This window comes from Eleginops maclovinus, chromosome 23 (genome assembly GCF_036324505.1).
Source record: "Eleginops maclovinus isolate JMC-PN-2008 ecotype Puerto Natales chromosome 23, JC_Emac_rtc_rv5, whole genome shotgun sequence".
Lineage (NCBI taxonomy): Eukaryota > Metazoa > Chordata > Actinopteri > Perciformes > Eleginopidae > Eleginops > Eleginops maclovinus.
The window spans coordinates 12,584,270-12,591,286 of NC_086371.1; positions in this window are offsets into that span (position 1 = coordinate 12,584,270).

Sequence of the window (7,017 nt, forward strand, 5' to 3'; positions counted from 1 at the left end):
GTTTGTCTGACTTTGTCTCCTTCTTTTGGGATTAATATATTTCTAATACATCAGGAAAGTTAGTGGTGGGACACTAAAAATGAAGTTATCGCGTAACATTGGTCAAGTACTGTGTGACACCAGCAGATGGCACTACATCCTGCCTTTATGGGAATGACTTTAATTTACAATTTATATATTGATGTGATCTTATAGGCCATACAAACATGCACATGTTCAACACAAGCCACCCCCACCTTAGATGGAGAAAAATAACAATATTTATTAAAGAACTGATTTGAATTAGGATAATCATGATGGGTGCAAATCTGGTCTGTACATATCTAGTTTCTTTCACTGTAAATGTCATGAAACATTTTCCCTGATATAATTTCTGTGTGTTACACAACATTCTTTCCCAAAGTTTATTTTCTGGCAACCTACTTTTAATGCTGATGTCCCCATGCTGTCTATCATCTACACTGATACAAGTCAAACATGACTCCCGGCGTCACCAGAAGACGTACTTTGTTGTGCATATGTGAGTGAAGTTGAAGTTACAAACTCTGCATTGCAGTAAGAGCATTAATTCAAATTGTATTTTTTTGTAAGTATTTGAATACTACATTACTGTCTTTGATATTTAGGACAAACTCAAACGCTGTGAACAAAACTATGATGAATGATCATTCATACAGTAAGTAGCAAGAATGATATACAGTATCTGAATAAACTTGTTGGGTGACAATATGAAAGTCTACCTAGCTTGAAATTAACTGCAAGGGGCTTTTCACTCTCTTTGGTTCCTGTGATAGAGCATGAGACACATTGTTAAATCATCTAAAAGCTAATCTATTGATGTATTTAAAGGTAATTTCGCTGATTCCACTCTGTGCTTTTCATGTCCTGTCCTTATTGCCTGGATAAAGCGTCATATGTCTCAGGAAGTGCTCATGCACTATTACAGCTCATGATTTGGCACCAATTCTCCTGACCCCATGTCTCCTTTTAGTTTGTAAGGAGACAACAGGCTCCAGGCAAGACTAATTTATGGCTTTCATGTGAAGGCTGTTACCCATTTCTTATTGTAGACTGCAAGTACGTTAATGGACATATCAAAATAAATGTATTCCTGTTGAAAACTGGAAGGGGAGTATGGGGATGCTGGGAGATGTGTGTATGGTAGATATATAATGTCAAACATACTTGTCAAATGGAGGCGTAATGCAGGAAAAAATAGGTATAGAGCATGTAAGAGGATTGGTGAGGTTGTGGGTCAAGTATAGAAAATATCACCAGGAAAGTAGACATCATTTATGGAGCTTATATTCCATGTGGGTGGATCTTTCTGTAAAATAAAGAGCAGTAGCAACAGGAATAAGACCCTTCACAGAGTTTGGTCCATGAATTTACAGCAGTTTTGGGTAATTTGCCTACAAATTTCCATATCTCACAGCATCCAAATGCAGTAAAAATGACCCAGAAATCTGGATATATTATTAATATTATATATCCGATCAAGATTAAATAAAGTTTTTATCTGCTGATAAGAACTTTCGTTATACATTTCAAGTGGACTCAATGATTTGCTTTTATACATGACATTTTTGAATCGTGTATCTCCCAACTTTTTGTGCCTGTGCACAGCCTCCAGACTTCCTGCAGTAAGAGTCAACCTCTTAGCTCGAGGAGAGATAGGAAGATGGGGTGGGGGTGGGGATCTTTGTATGCTTCTGTTAGGGGTTCAGAGCAGACTTCAGACTAAGAGTTGTCCGACAATTTTCCATTCTGTCACACTTGCAAAGGAGAGAAGCCTGAGTGGGCAGTCAAAGTGGGAACAATTATTTCATAAAAAATATTGAGGGATTCTCTGCCCCAAATCAAATTTTTTTTAGTGGCCAAACTCTGGCTTATGATTGGTGCATAGTTGACTTTTTTGACTTACTTCCTGTATCATTAAATTCAAAGCTAACAAAAAATACCCATTATGTTTTGAACTGGATGCGAGGGCACAAGCTTGGAAACAGTTGATGTGTTGTCAAGTAAAACGATAGTGACAATAATGAGCACCAGATATTAGGTCATGTCAATCACAAAACGTTCTTGCATGTAGTAATATTCTTTCATGGAATAACATTTGCATTGCATTTTATGTTTTTCAAACTTTTGATTGATGGTGTATGTTGCTCTTTTACTCAACTTCAGTCAATACAGATGACGTGGCAACTCTTGGTTTTTTCCACAAAAAGAGGAAATACAGAAAATATTTTTTGATTGTAGGGTGGTACTGTGATTTCGGCCACCTTCATTCATATGTACACATTCTTTTAAATCATCATTTGAGCTTAAGGTCAAACCCACAGGACTTGTTGAAAACTGATTTTGGGAAATTACATCTGACTTGACAAAGCATGAACAAAAGCTCTTTACTATTGGTAAACAAACACAGAACAATAATACAATTGCATGACTGCTGCAAACTTATTTTATCAGGAATTGTATTTGCGGTTTTCTTTGTCGTTTAACAACGTATGCTCGATTTACATACAGGGAATGCACTTACACTCTACGACTCATTCAAGAGAATGCAGACGGGCTTGCGGCTGAAATCTAACCAAGCGAGCAGATATGGGACATTAGCAAATGGACAGGCACACGGATGAGGCCATTATCTTCTGTGTTAACAATGTGTCAGTTTATGTTAGGAGTGTCTGTGAGCAGGCATGTGTACAAGTCTGTGAATGCACATTGTTGTGTTAATGTGTGTATCCATTTACGTACGGCAAAGTGTGTGCCTGTGTGTGTGTGTGTGTGTGTGTGTGTGTGTGTGTGTGTGTGTGTGTGTGTGGGTGCGCGCGTGTGCCTGTGTGTGCCTGTGTGTGCGTGTGTGTGTGTGTGTGTGTGTGTGTGTGTGTGTGTGTGTGTGTGTGTGTGTGTGTGTGTGTGTGTGTGTGTGTGTGTGTTGAATATGTTCTGTGAGTATTTGAAGCTGGGGTCATTTGCATTAATTTAAAGTGAGCCACTACTTTTCCCTTTGCTGGGAATTAAATCCCTATAGACTCTACGTCAAGGATAGAACATGCAGTCAGAGCACAGCTGTGACACGAGAGGATGGAGGCAACACATCTTTGAAAATAGGTTAAATGATAAATGTCAGATTTTTGCATCAAGGCCTCTGTTTGGAACTGCCATTTTGTTACACTGATATCCTCAATACACCAGAGTGCAATGTGAAAAACAGTTTGATACACAGGTTGCACTTTTCTTTGAAGTGTCTACAACAGCTCTATGAGAGTAAGGCACAGTGATGCTGACGTTACAATGTTAAGATGTTTGCAATACACAGTGTATGCACATGTTTAGTAGATATTTTACAAAAATCTCAATTTTTAGCCGGTTAGCATTTTTACATTTGCTAATTAGCACTGAAACAATTATCAAAAAGCTATGGCAGCAACCAAGGCATCGCTAACAATCTGCCAATGATAATAGGAAAAAGTATCATGCTATATTTCTGCCAAAAGAAGAGGTAAATCCAAGTTAACCACCACATTTATGTAAACTGCTGCAACCAATATTAGCCAGCTGAGGCTGAAAAAAGAAATACTGAGACATTGCATCTCCACATGGCCAAAGCTCTTTCATGAGCTTTCAATCAACCAGTTCGAGAAGTGTTTCAGATTACACTGTGCAGACTGATAATCCAAATGGACATTTGCTCAGATTACTTTATGCCTGCGGATTATGGGTCATGCATCATATCACATTTGCTGCTGAAAGACAGAGATTCATGCTTGTGATGTTTTTTTGTTTGTTTTTGCATCCTAGCTTGCTTTCTATTTGATATTTAGGGCACAGATATTTGTATGCATGTTTTCTTTTTGCATTTATGGCTGTCTATACACATACAGATGCTGTAAATTATCATTGTTTTTTAAGGCAAAATGTCATATTACGATAAAATAACTGTTCAATTTCTGTCAAGGCAGCTATCAGAAGTGTGACCTGGAGACTGTAGTCTGAGCTCTGAAACAAATGGCTTCAATAAAAGATCAAATATTGCTTAATCGCTATGATGTGTTTGCTTTTGTCATTGCCAGTTTACAGTTAAGGCATCATCTGCTTTATTGTTTCTCTCTGTTCGGAATGTATTCAGATTGTGCTTGAATTTATGTGAATCTAGAACTGTCATTATTATTTCAGAAGTCTGCTTGCTCTGCAGTTGTCCTTGAAACTTGGCAAAATAATTACTTGGCAGACTATATATAACGTTTTTGCCAATGTTGTACTAATTTGTTTGTGTGTGCCATGAATATTATTATCATTTGACTTATTTAATTGACGACACATCTTTTTTTGTATTACTCGTCCCACATACAAAACTCATGTTTTAGTTCCAGCCTGAAGGCAGCACAAAGTAAGCACTTCCCCTGACACCTAGAGAGGTGTTATGGCTCCACTCTGTAAGGTCAAACATGACGAAAGTGAGAGGAGATGAGTTTGATGGATGACAGGACTCCCTGCCCAGCCAACCCTGCTGCTCATCTGGTGATGCGTCACATTAGCATTCACGCTGTCTCTTTTTCCAACCCACTGAAATGAATCACAGCTCATTACAGTAATGAAAATGTCATGACAAAATTGATTAAACAATGCCTTAATGAATTAGTGAAACGAGATAGCACAGCATGGACACAGAAATACAGAAAACACTAAAGAAAATAGAAGAGAGAAGAGAACATGACAGGACCGTATCAAATAGACCAATGACCTCACAACAGGTTCTCCAAATTAAACAACAAAGTATGTTGTTCGTAACTAAGCTGCCCTTTCGAAAGACACACGCTTTTCCTGATCCAATGCCCCCAGTAGTAGAACTAGATCATGTGTCTGCCCTTTCTAACTTTTACAAATCAGTGATGTGAAAATGCTATGGTTAAATTTGGAGGAGGGTTATTAAGTGTTGGTTATGGGTTTGGGAATGATAATATAGTCACCTCGGTCAAATAAAGTGTTTTTTTTACCTTTCCATCCAACATGACCACCCTAACTTTGTCATTATATAATAACATAACCTTAATACCCCATTTGCTGAGGCTGGATGATAATTACCTTGCTTTTTTGGAGCAATCATTCATGGTAATCCTTCAAAAATATAAAAACAAATACAAATTCACACCAATAAATAAACAATAAACAGTCTAAACCAAAGAGGGGGATTAGCAGTCCTACAAACCCACAGACTGACATTGTCCTCCATAGGACCTCCCCTCTAGCATGACTGAAAGTAAAGCATACACATTAATGGCAAGAAAGCAGAATTTAATGAGAGCAGAAAGTGAACTTACTAATAAGCAAGGAACCTTTAGGAGGTTGGAAGTGTGTGAAGGTGAGTTGTTTCCCCCACTCTAACACCCTAGGGAATTGTGGGATTGATTAGGACTGGAAAAACGTGAAGAGGCAGCAAGAGAGGAAGTAAATGCTCCGGAGTGGGACGTCCAGTCGCTGCGCTCATACCTAAGACTGCTGGGCCAGCAGTTCAGCGGGCAGAGGTCGTTGCCATATTGGATGATAATAAGATTGAGCTTCGACCAATAACGTTTTCATGAATTTCATTACTTTCCTGCCCTTTTGTGACTTTGCCCTATAGCTCCCTTAAACTGTTCATGGTTTCTATTTCAAAACAATTCTAATCACCTACCATAGTGGCATTATTAACCATCACAGATTATATTTTAATCTGTCATTCTGAAAAATGAAATAAAAGTATTGTTTTTTAACTTTTCGATTCCCTGCGAAGTATACATCAGCTGCACGCTGAGCTCATCAGTCTGACCGTTTGACACTGTGAACATGCAATCTGGTTGCGCTCTGGCCCCCACCATGCACAGTGTGTGTGAACGTGTTTATGTTGATGGTGGAATGCATATTTGTGTTTTTGTGTGTGTGCCACCCAGTCTTTCACTTTGAAACTTTAACACTTAGGCTCCGTATCATTGGGTTTACATCGCTGGCCTGATATAAAAAAAAAAGTAGCAAACACAACAACAACACTTGTTTACATGTTGTCATCTCAGAAGCCACAGTCTTGCAGCTGAGCGGTTCTTTCTCACAGGGGGGTTGACTATGAATATCAGTCGTGTTGATGAGATTGGGGCACACACATCTTTTCTAAGGGTTTGTTTTTCTCAAGACTATGTTCACAATATAAGAGATAAGAGTTAATATAAGACATGTAAAACATAAAGACCAACAAAGACTTCTCTGGTATTTGTTGCAACATTTTACCCGCTACATTCCCAGGTCTTGCAGGACCTCAACCTGGCTGAATGTGTGAATTGTGTTTAAGTTCTGTGTTGCTGTTGCGCTCTGATCCCTGATGTAATTATTATGAGTTGCATGGGGACATCAGATTCAAACAGGTTTCCAATTAAACTGAGTATAATGTGGTGAGGGACAGCTGCCATATATTCCCCAAATTCTTGCATATTTACAAGGAGAAAACTGATTTGGATCAGATATGTAGTTTGTGACAAACAATATTGTCCTCGGATTTGCCTCCAATTTAGTTCAACTACTGTATCGACATCCTTCACACAACACATATAACAACCAACCATCACAAAGAGGGATTTACCTTTAACGCAGTACTCTCACTCACTCACTATGTTTTATAATTTAAATGTCAGTACAGCAGATGGACACACATATTTGTATCAGTCTGCTGACTCATTAAAATAAAACTGTATATCTCTTAATTGAGTAAATGAACCAACAAGTCTACCTCAAATATGGGTTGTGCCTTGTGAATTGGAGTTCACTCACAAAACAACAAATGAAGTTGAGAGGCAGCCTTTGTTGGCCCCACAAAAAAAGAAATCAGAGCATACTTTCTAGAACACAGAAGGAAAACATGCCCTACATTCTCTGTCTTGCATCCTTTTTTGGTGTATTCTCCTTTTCCAATCCTTTTTTAACCAAAGATGACAGACTAGGTTCTACTATTTAGGAGAACCTTAAATGAATTAAAAGGAATTT